The following is a 17,868-nucleotide window of genomic DNA, read 5'->3' on the forward strand; positions in this document are numbered from 1 at the left end:
TGGGACACAGCATCTCAGATAACACTGAGAGACTGTTCCGAAGAGGCGAGAGGGAGAGCCAAGATATATAGGAGTTTTGCAAAAAGGCCAGGTAGTTAGAACATCAAAAGATTACTGTTAATTAAAGAAATCCAGGCATCTCAAGTTAATGAAATTAGAGCTGTTTTGCCTATGGGAAGATGCAAAATCTGGGCTCATTAAAATCATTCCTTTGATATGCACCTCAGCTATTGGGGCCAGTATCCTGTGTTTTCTCATCCTGAGTCTCCTCAGGGTGCACCATTGGGGGTGGCTGCAGCAGTTGACTGCAGGATGGCGGGCATTCTTTGTTTCTATCCTGAGTTCCCTCAGGGCTCACTGACGGAGCAGTTGTAATATGGTGGCTTGATGGCTGCAACATCCTTTGTTTACTGATAATGGCAGGCAGCGTTCTTAGGTCACACCTGGGATCTAAGCAAGTTCCTCTGCAGCCTCAGATTGAGTTATCAGGTCTCTAAATGGTGCCTCCAAAGTCCTTATCCCTAAGAGGTAACTTTCCATTGGGGTCAGGAGAAGACAGCTGCAGCCAATCTTGGACTGGTCCAGACCTCATTTGCTCTCACGTGGAGTATTTGAAATGACTTTAGATTCTCTTTCCAATCCATTCCCCACATTACTGCTAGTTAGAGATGGAGATAGAGATAGATACAGATATAAATATAGACATATAGATTTTTTTTAATGAAAACATACTTTACGATTTAAATGTCCTCCTTTGACCAAAGGGTTAAACTCCTTGGCATGGCTCACAGGATCCCTTGAGAGTTTGGTCCCTGCCTTACTGTTTGTTCTTCAATATACTCTTTAGGAGTCTGCTGGTCAGAAACGGGCCACAGGGACTTCCCTGGCCCTCCAGTGGTTAGGACTCCGCACTTTCACTGCCAAGGGCCTAGGTTCAATCCCTGGTTAGGGAACTAAGATCCCATAAGCCCCGTGGCACGGGCAAAAAAAAAAGAAAAAGAAAAGAAGGAAATGGACCACACACTTTGAGGCCCGTGGGCCTTGGCTCAGGTTGTTTCCGCTCTCTGGAATGGCCTCCCTCTTTCAACGTCCCTGCGTAAACCAACCTCTTCCCCAGCTCCACCCAAGCCAAACTGATCATTCCCTTCTCAGGGCTTCCACAGAACTCTATGTCAATAAACATTTGTTGAATGAATTATAAGACTTTATTGCAAGTGTCATAAACTCACCTCAAACTGGCTTCAGCAGAAGAAACAAAATGAAACAAAACAAACAGTACATATGGTCACCTTATTATTTTTTTTTTTTTGGCGGTACGCGGGCCTCTCACTGTTGCGGCCCCTCCCGTTGCGGGGCACAGGCTCCGGACGCGCAGGTTCAGCGGCCATGGCTCACGGGCCCAGCCGCTCCGCGGCATGTGGGATCTTCCCGGACCGGGGCACAAACTCGTGTCCCCTGCATCGGCAGGCGGACTCTCAACCACTGCGCCACCAGGGAAGCCCTGGTCACCTTATTTTTGATGAAGGAGGCAAGAATATACAATGGAGAAAAGATAGCCTCTTCAATAAGTGGTGCTGGGAAAATTGGACAGCTACATGTAAGAGAATGAAATTAGAACACTCCCTAACACCATACACAAAAATAAACTCAAAATGGATTAAAGACCTAAATTTAAGGCCAGACACTATAAAACTCTTAGAGGAACAGAAATTTAGGCAGAACACTCTATGACATAAATCACAGCAAGATCCTTTTTGACCCACCTCTTAGAGAAATGGAAATAAAAACAAAAATAAACAAATGGGACCTAATGAAACTTAAAAGCTTTTGCACAGCAAAGGAAAACATAAACAAGACAAAAATACAACCCTCAGAATGGGAGAAAATATTTGCAAATGAAGCAACTGACAAAGGATTAGTCTCCAAATTTTACATACAGCTCAATATCAAAAAAACAAACCCAATCCAAAAATGGGCAGAAGACCTAAATAGACATTTCTCCAAAGAAGATATACCCATTGCCAACAAACACATGAAAGGATGCTCAACATCACTAATCATTAGAGAAATGCAAATCAAAACTATAATGAGGTATCACCTCACACCAGTCAGAATGGCCATCGTCAAAAAATCTACAGACAATGCTGGAGAGGGTGTGGAGAAAAGAGAACCCTCTTGCACCGTTGGTGGGAATGTAAATTGATACAGCCACTATGGAGAACAGTATGGAGGTTCAAAAAACTAAAAATAGAACTACCATATGACCCAGCAATCCCACTACTGGGCATATACCCTGAGAAAACCATAATTCAAAAAGAGTCACGTACCACAATGCTCATTGCAGCTCTATTTACAATAGCCAGGACATGGAAGCAACCTAAGTGTCCATCGACAGATGAATAGATAAAGAATACGTGGCACATATATACAATGGAATATTACTCAGCCATAAAAAGAAACAAAATTGAGTTATTTGTAGTGAGGTGGATGGACCTAGAGTCTGTCATACAGAGTGAAGGAAGTCAGAAAGAGAAAAACAAATACCGCATGCTAACACATATATATGGAATCTAAAAAGAAAAAATGGTTCTGAAGAACCTAGGGGCAGGACAGGAATAAAGACGCAGATGTAGAGAATGGGCTTGAGGACACGGGGAGGGGGAAGGATAAGCTGGGACGAAGTGAGAGAGTGGCATGGACATATATACACTACCAAATGTAAAATAGATAGCTAGTGGGAAGCAGCCACATAGCACAGGGAGATCAGCTCTGTGCTTTGTGACCACCTAGAGGGGTGGGGTAGGGAGGGTGGGAGGGAGACGCAAGAGGGAGGGGATATGGGAATACATGTATATGTATAGGTGATTCACTTTGTTATGAAGCAGAAACTAACACATCAGTGTAAAGCAATTATACTCCAATAAAGATGTTAAAACAAAACAAACAAACATACAAAAAAACCAAAGTGGAAAACAAACATAGAGGGAATTAATGTAATTGAAAAAGTTCCCAGTGATAGGTCCAGGGGTGTCTGGTTGCAAGTTCTGATGTAATGTCATTAGGAATTTCTCTCTCTTCCTGCCTCCTCTTCTCTGCTGTGTTTGTTTCATTAACAGTCAGATTTTCCACATGTGTTGGCAAAGATGACCATCCATAGCTGCAGGCTTATGGCTGAACAGCTCAATAACCTCAGTTAAGAGGGTTTCTTTCCAACTCTTTCCAGAATCTCAGATATGGCCCTGATAGGTCACATATTCAAATCACTGTGCCTCATGACCAAATCTAGGTCATGTACCATTTCTAGAACCCACTTGCAAGGTGGAACCGAGAGTGGAGGAAGGCTCATTTCCCAAAGGAAAATTGGGTTGCTGTCAGAGGAAGGAGAGAGGCTAAGGGGCCAACAAAGCGACAGGTGTTCTTTCCCGATGATCTGTTTGTGATGTTGTGCTAGGAGCTGAGAGACTACAAAGACGACATATCTAGCTCTTGATCTGAAACAGTTTGCAATTAGTGGGAGAGGCAGATATTCAAAATAACTCCAAGTGATGACTGTAAGAGAGGTAAAACAAAATGCAACATCAATACATCGAAGACAGATTCATCCGCTTGGGGCATATGGGGAAACTTAAGGAGAAAGGGGGCTTTTGAATTACAATCCTTAATACAGGGTAGGATTTTAAATACTTGTTGCTGAAGGGCAGAGACCATATTTTACTTGATTTTTGTGTCACCAGAGCCTAACAGTGTCTCATATACGATTGCACTGGTTATTGTTATTTGGTTGAAAGCATAAGAAAAGAACATTGGCCAAAAGAGCAAAAAGGAACTTATATGGGAAGCCTGCCAAGTTATCCCATGGACTCCAAGGCTGGGAAGAGTAGGAATCAGGGGATCTCCAGGGACTTCTGAGAGGGAGTTGATGGATGGCCCTCTTGAAAGTGCTGACATTAATGCAACTCAGCTCCATGGGCTCCCAGGCTCTGTGTCTCTCAGTTTCAAATTCCAAATTCCTGGCATAGAGAATCTGATTAAACCAGTAAACATGTGTTCACCCCAGACTTAATAATCTATGGCCAGGAGGACAGGACCATGGAATACAGACATGGCTGAAGGGACCCATTCCAGCATATGATTGGGGAGTGAAGGGGGCAATTCCCAGGAAAGGAGGACTTATTGTGAGCCAGGCAGGACCCAAGAAGTATCTATTGACATAGCAGATACTCAATACATGTTAATTAAATATAAGTAGTGATGTGGGACAGGGAAAGTCCTCCAAGCAAAGGGAACAGTGTGTGGAAAGGCAAAGAGGCAGGAACGCTGAAGGCATGATTGAGGAATGGTTAAGAGAATTATGGAATGTTAGACCAAAAAGGGTTTTGTTTTATTTTTAATTTATTTTTTGGCTGTGTGGCTTGCGGGATCTTAACTCCCTGACCAGGGATCGAACCCAGGTACTCAGCAGTGAAAGCACGGAGCCCTAACCATTGGACGGCCAGGGAATTCCCAAAAGGTCTTGCTTTATAGATAAGAAAAAGTAGGAGTTGTTTTACAGAGGAAGTTGCTGTGGACCTGAGCAAGTAGTTTACCTGTACCTTATAAGACTCAGCATAAAAGAGTTATCAGAAGAGGGGTGGTCTTTGAAGTGCTAGGAATAAATGAGTTTGCCAAGGGAGAGAGGGAGTTAGGGAGAGAAGAGGATGGATTTTACTTTATTTATTTATCTTTGTCTTTAAAATTCTTTTGAGGATGGATTTTAGAATTAAAGCAGGAGCGCCCACCTTTAGAGGATGGAGGGGGCTGGGGGAACAGCAAAGTAGACTGTGGGATGGTTGGAGAGGGAGAAGGACATCTTACTGGGTGCAGGGCACTTTCATAAACATGATCTCACGTAATTCAGATGTGTATTGGATGTCCCTCTGCTTGGAAAACCCCTGCCCCCTCCCTCCAGGGCTTTGTCTCTGCTGGGTGACCAGGTCCCCTGCCCCTGTCCATAGCTGCTTAGTAAAGGATGCCTGTCTGGGCCAATGCAATCTTCTCTGCCAGCAATTTAGAATTTTGAGCCTACATTTACCAGGAAATTGGATATTTAATCTCAGTCAGATGAATCAAATGAAAAAGAATGCTTGAAGTGGTAGCATAAAAACACAAGTGATTAAAAACATTTGGAACATTTGCTTACCCTTCAAAGGCATTTGTTGCCATAGTTAGAGACTGAACATTTCAGTAGGAGCCTCAAGTCAAGTCATGACAAGGGAAGGGCAGAGTTTAGTGGGACTTCCACTAACTCCTTCTGGTGAGGTTCCTGGAATTGTCCTTTATAAGGTGTGGTCGTTCAAGTCTTTATTGGAATTTGAGAGAGATCTCAGATTCTTTCCAATAAGTTTCTCCCACACTGTCCTTGTTGTTTTTTTTTTTTTTTTTTTTGCATAAGATAATCATAGCTAACACTGTATTGAACGCTTTGCTGGTTACCTCCTTTAATCTTCACGACAACCTATGAGGTAGGTGCTCTCATAGTCTCTGTTCTGTCGATGAGGAAACTGAGGATCAGAGAGGTTAAGCAACTGGCCCAGGGTCACACTGCTGTGTAGGTGGGCTGCCTGAGCAGTGGACACTGCCATGACCTGGCTCTTATTTGTCATGTTGCACACTTAATTTGAGAGTATCATCCAATTAAGAACGCTTTAACGCACACTTACCAAGGTCAGAATTAGGTTCTCGATTTGAAGATGAGGGTGCTGATTGCCCAGGGTTGCACTATTTATTCTGTGTCAGAGCCAGGATTCAAACTCTGTGTGTCTCACTTCAGCTTCCATCAGCTTTCTAGTTAATGCAATTGCTTCTGTTAACCATTGTGATGGTTGAGGGAGGAAAGAATGTCTAGGAGGGAGGAAGGGGGATGATCGGCAGTACCAGATTCTACAGCAAAGTTAGATAAAATGAATGACCGAGAAGAAGACATCAGCTTTGGTAAGGAGGAGGTCCCTAGTGGCCTTTAAGAGCCCTGTCCTATGGAGAGGAGAGGGCAGAAGCCACCTTGGTGCAGCAAGTGGGGGTGAGGACATGGGGGCCATGATGGGAAAGAAGGAGCATCTTCAGAGACAGAGAGAGGGAATAAATGGAAAAGGTCCGGAGGGAGAGGAGAACGGATAAAGCTCAGAGGGGGAGGGGTGGGACCAAGAGGACTTCCATTTAGTCCATGTGTTTATTGAGTACCTACTATGTGCCCTGAACAGGAGAAATAAGGGAGCAGTAAACAGTCAAGATCCATCTTCCTGGAACTGACAGTATAATGAGGAAGACAGATAAGAAACTGTTAACAGGGACTTCCCTGGTGGTGCAGTGGTTAAGATTCCATGCTCCCAATGCAGGCAGCCCAGGTTCAATCCCTGGCCCAGGCACTAGATCCCACATGCATGCTGCAACTAAGAGTTCACGAGCTGCAGCTAAGGAGCCAGTGAGCCACAATCAAGGACCCTGCCTGCCACAACTAAGGAGCTGGCGAGCTGCAACTAAGGAGCCCGTGAGCTGCAACTAGGGAGCCTGTCTGCCACAACTAAGACCCAATGCAACCAAATAAATAAATAAATAATTTTTAAAAATGAAACTGTAAACAGATAAATAAAATGAGAATTATGATAAGAGTTCCACAAGAAACAGCACATAGAGATAGAAACTGAAGTTCCTAGGAGTAACCTTAGGTGGAGGTAGTTAGACAAGGTCTCTCCGAGCAGGTGAGACCAGAAGGGTGAGAAGGAACTAGCCATGCCAGAGCTAGAGAAGAAACAAGAAGGGCATGTGCAAAGGCCCTGAGATGGAAATGGACTGGCTGGAATTTAGTAAGCAGGAGCGAGTTTGGTGGGATAGGCGGGGCCTTGAAAGGGATGAGAAAGGAGAACTCCTTTTTTGTAAGCCCCATGGAAATGACATGGTAAGAATGATGTTTTAAGCAGCATAGGAAAAGCGCTTAGCCTTTAAAAATAGTGAGTAGGGAGGACTGTTCTTTAGACAAGAGAGAAGAGAGCTGCTTGCATGATGATGCCTGAGAAGCATTTTTGCAGACAGAAAGTAGGAGCCCAAGGAATTCATGTTGCACAGACCTGCTCTTCCCTGTGATTTTAGTGAGGGTGAGTCGGGCAGCCCTGTGTGAGCCTTTCTATTGCTGAGTCCCATGGGGGTCTCATCACCCACACAAGTTGCCCATTGCCCCCTTTGCCACCCCTGAGAGTCTTCTCTAAACCTTCTCTTCCTTGCCGGGCCGCCTTCTTCTTTTTTGTTTTAATTTAATGTAATTTATGTATTTTTGGCTACATTGGGTCTTTGTTGCTGTGCACAGGCTTTCTCTAGTTGCAGCAAGTGGGGGCTACTCTTCGTTGCGGTGCGCAGTCTTCTCATTGTGGTGGCTTCTCTTGTTGCGGAGCACAGGCTCTAGGCACGTGGGCTTCAGTAGTTGTGGCATGCGAGCTCAGTAGCTGTGGCTTGCAGGCTCTAGAGTGCAGGCTCATTAGTTGTGGCGCACGGGCTTAGTTGCTCCATGGCATGTGGGATCTTCCCAGACCAGGGCTCGAACCTGTGTCCCCTGCATTGGCAGGTGGATTTTTTTTTTTTTTTTTTTTTTTTTTGCCGTACGGGGGCCTGTCACTTTTGTGGCCTTTCCCGTTGCGGATCACAGGATCCGGACGTGCAGGCTCAGCGGCCATGGCTCACGGGCCCAGCCGCTCCGCGGCATGTGGGATCTTCCTGGACCGGGGCACGAACCCGTGTCCCCTGCATCGGCAGGCGGACTCTCAACCACTGCACCACCAGGGAAGCCCTGGCAGGTGGATTTTTAACCACTGCGCCACCAGGGAAGCCCCAGGCCGCCTTCTTGAATTAGAGTTTTACTGCTAATTCATCAGTCTCAGTTCCTAATCTAGATTATAGTTCCTAAGTCTCTCTGAAGTGATAAATGGACACTTATCAGTTACCTATTGCTGTGTAACAAACCATCCCAAAACTTAGTGGCTTAACAATCCTGAGGAAAAAAATAACAAAGCTGGAGGTATCACACTTCCTGATTTCAAAATATATTACAAAGCCATAGTAATCAAAATAGCGTGGTACTGGGGACTTCCCTGGTGGGCCAGTGGTTAAGACTCTGTGCTCCCAATGCATGGAGCCCAGGTTTGATCCCTGGTCAGGGAACTAGATCCCGCCTACCACAACTAAGTGTTTGCATGCCACAACTAAAGATCACACATGCCACAACTAAAAGATCCTGCACACCAAAATGAAGATCCTGTGTGCTGCAACTAAAACCTGGTGTAGCCAAATAAATAAGTAATAAATAGTTAATTTAAAAAATAGCATGGTACTGGCAGTAAAACAGATACATAGATCAGTGGAATAGAATTGAGAGCCCAGAAATAAATCTACACATATACGGACAAATAATATTCAAGAAAGGAGTAAGGACATACAATGGAGAAAGGACAGTCTCTTCAATAGATGATGTTGGGAAGACTGCACAGCCACATGCAAAAGAATGAAACTAAACCACTGTCTCACACCATACACAAAAATCAACTCAAAATGGATTAAAGGGCTTCCCTGGTGGTGCAGTGGTTGAGAGTCCGCCTGCCGATGCAGGGGACACGGGTTCGTGCCCCGGTCCAGGAAGATCCCACATGCCGCGGAGCGGCTGGGCCCGTGAGCCATGGCCGCTGAGCCTGCGCGTCCGGAGCCTGTGCTCCGCAGCGGGAGAGGCCGCAGCAGTGAGAGGCCCGCGTACCGCAAAAAAAAAAAAAAAAAAAAAAAAAAAATGGATTAAAGACTTGAATGTAAGACCTGAAACTGTAAAACTCCTAGAAGAAAACATAGGCAGTATGCTCTTTGACATTGGTCTTGGCAATATCTTTCTAGATATAACTCCTCAGGCAAGGGAAGCAAAAGCAAAAATTAGCAAATGAGGGAATTCCCTGGAGGTGCAGTGGTTAGGGCTTGGCACTTTCACTGCCAGGCTGGGTTCGATCCCTGGTTGGCAAACTAAGTTCCCACAAGCTGCATGGCATGGACAAAAAAAGAAAAAAGAAAAGAAAAGAAAACAAAAATAAATGAGACTACATCAAACTAAAAACTTCTGCACAGCAAAGGAAACCATCAACAAAATGAAAAGACAACCTACAGAATGGAAGAAGATATTTGCAAATGATATATCCAAGGGATTAATATTCAAAACATAGAAAGAACTCATACATCCTTGTTGTACAACAGAAATTAGGACAGCATTGTGAAGCAATTATACTCCAATAAAGGTGTATAAAAAAAAGAATTATGGAATCACAGAACATTGTAAATCAACTACACCTCAATAAAATTATATATATATATACATATAAAAAAATAAAAATGGGCAGAGAAGATGAATATACATTTTTCCAAAGAAGACATACCTGTTGATGGCCAATAGGCACATGAAAAGATGTTCAACATCACTAATTATTAGGGAAATGCAAATCAAAACCACAATGAAATATCACCTCATGCCTGTTAGCATGGTTATTATCAAAAAGGCAAAAAATAACAAGTGTTGGCAAGGATGTGGAGAAAAGGGAACCCTCATACACTGTTGGTGGGAATGTAAATTGGTGCAGCCACTATGGGAAAAAGTACGGAGGTTCCTCAAAAAATTAAGAACAGAACTAACATATAATCCAGCAATCCCACTTCTGGGTATTTATCCAAAGAATACAAAAAGACTAATTTGAAAAGGTATATGCACCACTATGTTAATTGTGGCGTTATGTACAATAGCCAGGATGTGGAAACAACCTAAGTGCCCATCAAAGGATGAATGGATAGGGAAGATGTGGTATACACACACACATGCACACACATACACTCACACACACACTCTATGGAATATTACTCAGCCATAAAAAGATGAATTCTTGCCATTTGCAACAACCCAGGTGGACCTTGAGAGTATTATGCTAAGTGAAATAAGTCAGACAGAGAAAGAGAAATACTAAATGATTTCCCTCATATGTGGAATACAATAAACAAAGAAAGAAACAGAATAAATGAACAAACCAAATGAGAACAAACAGGCAGATACAGAGAACAGAGTAGTGATTACCAGAGCGGAAGGGCAAAATGGGTAAAGGGGATCAACTGTATGATGATGGATGGAAACTAAATTTCTTGTGGTAAGTAGGCTATAGGGTATATAGGAGTAGAAATATAATGTACACGTGAAACATATATTGTTATAAACCAGTGTTACCTCAATTAAAGAAAAAACCAAGCAAACAACTTAGTGGCTTAAAACAATGACAACATTTATTTTGCTTATGAATTTGTAATTTGGGTAAGGCTCAGCGAAAATGGCTCATTTCTGCTCTGTTTGGCCTCCATCGGGGTGGCTTGAAAACTGGGGGCTGGAATCATCTGGAGTCTGGCTGACTCACAATGGATGCTTGCTGTCAGCTAGGCCTTAGCTGGACTATTGGCCAGAGCACCTTCACAAGGTCGCTACATATAGCTTGGGCTTCCTTACAACATGGTGGCTAAGTTCCAAGGGTGAGTGTTCCAAGAGAAAGAGTCAGGTGGACACTGTATCGCCTTTTATGACCTAACCTCAGAAGTCATGTAGTATCAAATCCATTGTATTCTATTTATTAGAAGGGAGTCACTCCTGATGTGGAATGAGAGTCTACCTTTAGATGGGAGAAGTGTCAAATGATTTGCAGACATGTTTATAAACCACCATGGGCTTGAATGGGCTGGGCTTCTGCACTCTGCCTTTATTCATTTGATGGGTAGAGGGTGGGGGCATCATCTTTTCCCCTCCTTTAGACCCTTCCTTCCTTGGGGATCCAAAAGGAAGTTTGAGCCTGGAGATGAAGTCAAGGAAGAGCAGCTATTCAGGCTTCCAATGAAACACACTTGGGGACTTCCCTGGTGGTGCAGTGGTTAAGAATCCATCTGCCAATGCAGGTGACATGGGTTTGAACCCTGGTCCGGGAAGATCCCATGTGCCGCGGAGCAACTAAGCCTGTACGCCACAGTTACTGAAGCCTGTGCGCCTAGAGCCCATGCTCAGCAAAAAGAGATGCCACTGCAATGAGAAGCCCGCGCACCGCAGCGAAGAGTAGCCCCCGCTCGCTGCAACTAGAGGAAGCCCGAACGCAGCAACGAAGACACAACACAGCCAAAAATGAGTAAAAAAAAAAAAAAAACCGGCTTCCCTGGTGGCGCAGTGATTGAGAGTCCGCCTGCCGTTGCAGGGGACATGGGTTCGTGCCCCGGTCCAGGAGGATCCCACGTGCCGCGGAGCGGTTGGGCCCGTGAGCCATGGCTGCTGAGCCTGCGCGTCTGGAGCCTGTGCTCCGCAACGGGAGAGGCCACAACAGTGAGAGGCCCGCGTACCGTGAAAACAAAACAAAACAAAACAAAAAAAACACTCTTGGGTTTGAACCCTGACTGTCATTTACCAGCTCTGTGTTCTTGGGTAAGTCACTTAACCTTGGATAAGCCTCATTTTCTTCATCTGTAAAATCAGAGTATCCTCCTCATGGAGTTAGTTTAAGGATTAAATGAGTTAATAGATGAGTTACATAATACATGCTCAGAAGCAGGGACGTGTGCACAGTAAACACTCCATGTGTTAGCTGTTGCTAATATGATTATTCAACAAGTTTATTAATATTTCATTGACTCAGGCTTAGGTGAGTTCTGGGCTGGATGCTGGGATTACGAAAGCGAGCATGAAAGGGTTTTGGCTTCCAGGAACCAGAAGCTTAGGGGAAATGTTTTCAAGCATATGTGGGCAAAGAGTCCAAGCTTTGGAGGCAGCCAGACCTGATTCTCATTCTGAGTTTGCCTGTAGTCTCTATCTGTGGGACCCTGGACCAGTCTTTCAACTTTCTCGGCCATAGTTTCCTAGTGGAAAATGAGAATTATAACAGTACCTACCTCACAGGGTTTTGGTGAGGATCAAACAAGATAATCTATGTAAAAAGCTTAGCACAGTTCCTGGAAAGTGGTGATTGTTTTATGAATGTTAATCATTAATTTTATTTATCAGGAAGTAGGCTAACAAGTGGATTCATTAGAGTCCAATGTGGAGAATGCCAAACTGGATGGGGAAACAACCTACTAAAGGAGTCCAGCAGAAGAGATCAATTTTGCTAGGAAGAATCTCAGAAAGCCTGGAGGCGGTGATGTGGGAACCCGGCTTTGAAGACTGGGTAAGAGTTCTCAGGTAGAGAATGAGGAAAGAGAAGATATTCCGGGTGGAAGCAAGGAGATTTGCAAAGGCATGAAGCTACAGAAGGTGTCGAAATGTTTGGAGGAAGGTGATAAATTCAGTGTGGGAACTTCGGGTGTGTGGGATGGAGGGGATGAGACTGGAAAAGGGAGTTCAGATCAAAGCATTGGCTCAAGTGAGAGAAACTGCTGACTTTAAGCCAAGGGCAGCCTTGGCGGTATGGAGAAAGGCCAGTGGCTGGGCTGGAGGGAGCTTTTGTAGGTGGAACAGATAGATTCAGGGCTAGATGTTCCATGTGAATTGAGCGGAGGGCAGTGAGGGAAACAAAGGCCAGCTGCAGAGGAGTCAGGGAGGAGGGCAGGGTTTGGGTGGATGGAACAAAGTTATGAGACGTGGACTCTCAAATCCACTGCACCACCAGGGAAGTCCCAGACCCTATATTGTTAAGGAGGTAGTCAACTGCATGGGAGAGTACAGCTAAAGCAGAGTTTAGGTGAAGTGGAAGGTGGGGGATATCTGTCCTGAAGTGAAGATTAAGATAAATGCAGCCACCAACACACACACACACACACACACACACACACACACACACACACACTACGGACACATATAGCAATTTCCACGCTGGGCTGGGTCTACAGGAGGGCAATAGGAAACTCTCAGTCTCACCATGAGTGACCCTATCAGTTGCTCTCACCTCTCACTTGCATATAAGGTGGTCCAATGGTCTAAATTGGGGAACCAGGAGAATTTGTGAGTAAAAGCTCATGCTGAATATTTCTGGGACTAGACTCCATAGTCACCAGCAAACTCTCAGAAGTATCTATGATCCCCCAACGGTTAGGAGTCATTGGTTTTCTCACCAGAAATTAATAAGAATAGCTATCCTTGGGGAGAAGGATTGGTGGGGGAAGGGGGGAGATTTTCAGTTTTAATTTTTGACTTTTCTTAACTGTCTGAATTTTCTAACCACAAACGTGTGACTTTCATTGAAAAAACTGTCATCAGGGTTTATTTGGGTGGTGAGATAACTGGCCCTTTTTAGATTTCATCTTACTACCTCTTTGTACTAAACAAACACAACAAACACAAACAAACACTAATAGCTGTTATTTTTTAAAAACCTTGATAGTCTTAACACACACACACACACACACACACAAAATCACACCATTATGCAAAGTACATCCTCTATTATGTAAGGTAAAATGTCTACATTTCCTATAAACTACTAGTTTTAATGCAGTAAAACTTGCATTCGAAGTAGATGAGGCGAAAAAGAAAAAGGCACACCATTTCAAGTATTTCAACTCAGACGCATAAAAACAATGTGTATGTGTGTCATTCTTCATCTGTACTGTCTCCTCATTCCCTTGAACCGGCCAGTGTGCGAGCCGTTGGCCTTTGATGCTCGAAGCGAAGACGGAACGCAGGACTGGGTTAAATCCACTACCCTCTCCCCACGCACTCTAGTAATTACTCTATTTCCACGTCATGTTTCCGGGTGTGTGTGTCCCGACTCACGCAGAAACTGAAGTTCAAAGCAGGCGGGAGTCACCCATGTTCTTTTTGCTGTGCCCAGAAACCCAATTCAGGCGTTGGGCCCCTAGAGGATCTGGCGATACCTGGGGACTGTCTAACTGGCTGATTCCCACGTGGTAAGTGGCTCCCGACCTCGCCCCCACGTGGTGTCAAGGGCCGGGAAAAGGGAGAGCAGGCAGAAGAGAGCCGCATCAGGGCCATTTAAAGTGTCTTGACGTCACGCACTGCCAGGAACTCAGCTGAGTTTTCAGCAGGACATTCCGGTCATCTTCCTTCCCTCCCCCCGGGTCTCTCTGCCCAAGGCCTTGGTTCTTCTCCTGCTGTTACGGAGGGAGGAGCACTAAGCCCTCGGAACAGCCAGAACAGGGGCGTTCCCAGCCTTCTATTGGCTCCGCCCTTTCTCCAAGAGGCTCTTCTTATTGGCCGGTGGGTGGGGCATCGGTTGTACAGTACACTCACCAGGGCCTCTGGGTGGCCGAGAAAACTGGTTGTCTCATGAATTATGCATGAGCGGCGTGTCAAGGCCCGGCGGGGTTGGGCGGGGATTGGCTGGAGGGACTGTAATTCAGCGGTTTCCGGAGCTGGGGCAGCGTAGACTAGTGGGGGAGGCTGGGGTTCTGACGTCGCCGCGGAGGGAGCGAGCCCGAACCGGATCCTTGACAAGAACCCCAGCTCGGCGCTTACCCAACATTTGCTAGGCGAGACTCCGCGGCCTGAGGGACCCCGCGGCCCGCACCCCGGCGCAAGCGCAGCCCCGGCCAGTCGGGCCTCAGCCCGAGCAGCAGGTGAAGGGGATTAAGGGTGGGGCTGCCCCCCGACGGCCTCCAGGCCTGGGCATCCCCGGGCGGGGGCGGGGGGCGGGCGCTGGGAGCCCCTGGGGCGTTTGGGGGAGTAGTGGATGGAAACTTCAGTGGGTCGGGGGGATACGAGGAGAAACGGAGGGTAGCTCTGAAGGGACAGCTCCCCGGGATGACAGGAGCCGGCCTCTGAAGGGACAGGGTGCGCTGGAAGGAAGTTTCGTTCTTTGGAGAAAGGGGAGACGCCGAGGAAGAGAGAATGGGCTGGAGGGGGAGGACTGTGGGGCGAGGGCACTCTAGGGTGGGGGGGGCAGGAGTGAGGGACAGCCCCCCAACTTCCTGCTCCCTGGGGCTCTGGGGACGTTCCGGCCACAGGAGCGACTGTCACGCCGGCGGAGATCTCCACAGAGGTTGGTGGGGCGGGTTGGCAAGCGCCTCCTCCCCGCCCCCCGGCGGGGCCTGGCGGCTCCCGGCTGAGCCATTTCCTCCGCCTTGCCCTGTTCCCGCTCCTTTAGGAGCCAGCTGTGCCCCCCTGGAGGAGGTAGGAATAGGAGTCTTCCCCCTACAGCCTCATGGACTGGTTGGTTGTGGGTAGGATTATTGCATAAGAATCAAGTTTCCTGTAGGGAAATTGACAGTCTTGTACTCTTTCTAAATTCCCTCCCGTCTTTTTCTAGGTTAAAGTCGTGATTCCCTCCTCCCCCTTCTAAAAAAACAGAATAAAACCCCCATCAAGCCAGCTCTAGAGGGAAATAAACCTATTTCCTCCTTGACATTGTTCTTTTATAAACACCTAGTAAACTTGGCCAGATGATAAATAATTGAGCCCTTGCGTTTACTGGATTGTCGTGTTGCTTAATTGCATAGGACAGAATGAACCAATCCAGAGTGGGAGTTTTCTGTCTCAGAGCCAACATCTTGGGTAAATGCAGAGGAGAGGGAAACGAAGACAGGCTGGCCTTGGCAAAGTCACGTGTGCAAACTTTACCTGTGTTTGGGGGTGTGGTTGCACTTAAGTTAGCAAAATTCAAACCATCACCCAAGTTGTTTTTCCCATGTTTAGTCCACATCGCTCTGTGTTATATCAGGTGGATGTATGGTACTGACACACTTATTCGTATTAAAAATGTATGTAATGTGTCCCTGCTGGTTTTTATTGTGTGTGCATCTAAAGGGTATATTTATTCTGTGTGTGGGTTGTAATTTTTTGGCTGGCTGGGCTGATACAGCATTGGTTTGAATAAATCAGAACAGTAAATTATCTCAATCTTTTATATGTGGATTTAAACTGTGTTATGACTTCATTCAGCCAATTTTCTGTTTTATATTAAATATATCTATTCCCTGAGTCAACACATTTATTTCCTTATTACATGTGCCAGACTGGGGTACTAGTAGAATTTTTGCAGTGACATTTGCACAGTGGGATGGAGGAAAGAAATCTTCAAAACAAAACAAGACAAAAAATGTAGATGTTAGAGACTTGATCTTATTAATCTCTATATCTGCTAGCGTATCCACCACAAAGAACCACTAGAAAATTCATAAATCTTTTATATGTAGTTCTTTTGGGAAGAATAGCCATGTAGAAATATCCACAGTTATGACTTGACCCACAAAGGGTAGATAGTTCATATAACCTTAACTCTGTTTTGTAGATAAGGAAATTGAGATCAAAGGAGCAAAACACTTGCCTGGGGCAGCAGAGTGTCATAGTGGTGGAATTTGTACCTTCTGTATATTTTGTTTGCTTTTGACTATCTATGCTTAAGTATTAGATCTTGATTTAGCGTGACTGTAGGCCCTGCTGGGAAAGATGTCAGTGAAATTCTGACATATACCTAGACAATGAAATACCACCAGTAGTCTGTAAGACTCCAAGGGAGATATTTAATAAACAGGTGAAAAATGATGTACAAATGGGGTTTCCTTAGGTTTTTAGGTTTTGTTTTGTTTTGTTTCCTATCTAACTGCTATGGCTAACTTGGGAAGTAACTTTTTTTAAAAAAAATATTTTATATTGGAGCATAGTTGATTAACAGTGTTGTGTTAGTTTCAGGTGTACAGCAAAGTGATTCAGTTATACATATACATGTATCTATTGTTTTTCAATTTCTTTTCCCATTTAGGTTATTACAGAATAGTGAGCAGCATTCCCTGTGCTATACAGTAGGTCCTTGTTGGTTATCTGTTGTAAATATAGCAGTGTGTACCTGTCAATCCCAAACTCCCAATCTGTCCCTCCCCACAAGTAGCTAACGTTATAGTGTGCATAATTTACCATCAGAATTTAGCTGTTTGCTAATGGAAAGAGATATTTATTTAGGCAAGTTTGTAGGTGAAGGACAGTCATGACCTAAATGTCATTTAAACCGAAGTGCCTTGTGGCTTGATCAGTGGTCATTTGTGTCTCCAGAAAGTTGCTTTCTCCTCCCTGCCTCTGCACATCTTGACTTTCAGATGGTGAGATGGGGCAGAGGTGGTGGCCATCATTACAGATGCCGAGTCTGGCACCTTTTAATCTTATGGCTTTCTCAGAGGTGATGTACAAATCAACAAATATTTACTTTTTACAACTTTGTGGAAGTTGCTATGAGGAACAAGACGCCTTGTTTACAGAACTTGAGGTCTACTGAGGCAGCTTCATAAATGCTTTATCCATGTAGTGCAACATGTTTTCCTCAAAGAGGTGGTGAGACATTAAGCCTGTGCTGTCCAACAAGGTAGCTATTATATATTAAAAAACATATAGCACAGATATAGAACATTTCCATTAACGTAGAAAGTTCTGTTGGACGGTGCTTCACTAAGCGCTACAGGTCTTCAGTAGAAGGATTGGTTATGAGGCTTGCAGTTGTCTAGAAGTCTTCTTGCTAACTGAGAGCTTTGATCTGGGGCCCAAATAATGGTTGGCATTTGACAGTTATAAAGAATTTGGGGTGAGGAGGTATGGTGATATAACACAAACAAAATCCTGGTAGATTAGGAAGGTAAGTAGGGAAGAAGGAGTGCCTGCATATAAGAGGTCTTGAATGCAAGACCAATGAATTTAAAGATTTTTGAGGCTGAATACTGGTGTTTAATTATGGAGTGCCTACCCCATGCCTGACCTTGGTTAACTTGTACAAAGTAAGTCGGTACATATGGCCTCTGCCCTAGGGGAGTTGTCACTGAAGCTGACCTTATACACTGGGCCAGCACTCAAAAAGAGGGGTCCTGACTTATTGGATTTGTGTTATTAAGTGCAGAAGTGCTTTTTGAGGATTTTTAATTGGCTAC

General features: G+C 44.9%; 1 protein-coding gene across 2 annotated transcripts in view; it reads left to right on the forward strand.

Moving 5' to 3' along the window:
* Nucleotides 1–14,414: 14,414 nt before the first annotated feature.
* STAT3 (signal transducer and activator of transcription 3) overlaps nt 14,415–17,868 on the forward strand; it is a 64,428-nt gene continuing 60,974 nt past the window's right edge. For both annotated transcript variants that reach the window (XM_065897897.1, XM_065897907.1), the window contains exon 1: nt 14,415–14,577. The gene's annotated coding sequence lies outside the window, so the exon portion shown is untranslated. The remainder of the gene's footprint in view (nt 14,578–17,868) is intronic.

The sequence above is a fragment of the Phocoena phocoena genome, chromosome 19, assembly GCF_963924675.1.
Source record: "Phocoena phocoena chromosome 19, mPhoPho1.1, whole genome shotgun sequence".
NCBI classification, from domain to species: domain Eukaryota; kingdom Metazoa; phylum Chordata; class Mammalia; order Artiodactyla; family Phocoenidae; genus Phocoena; species Phocoena phocoena.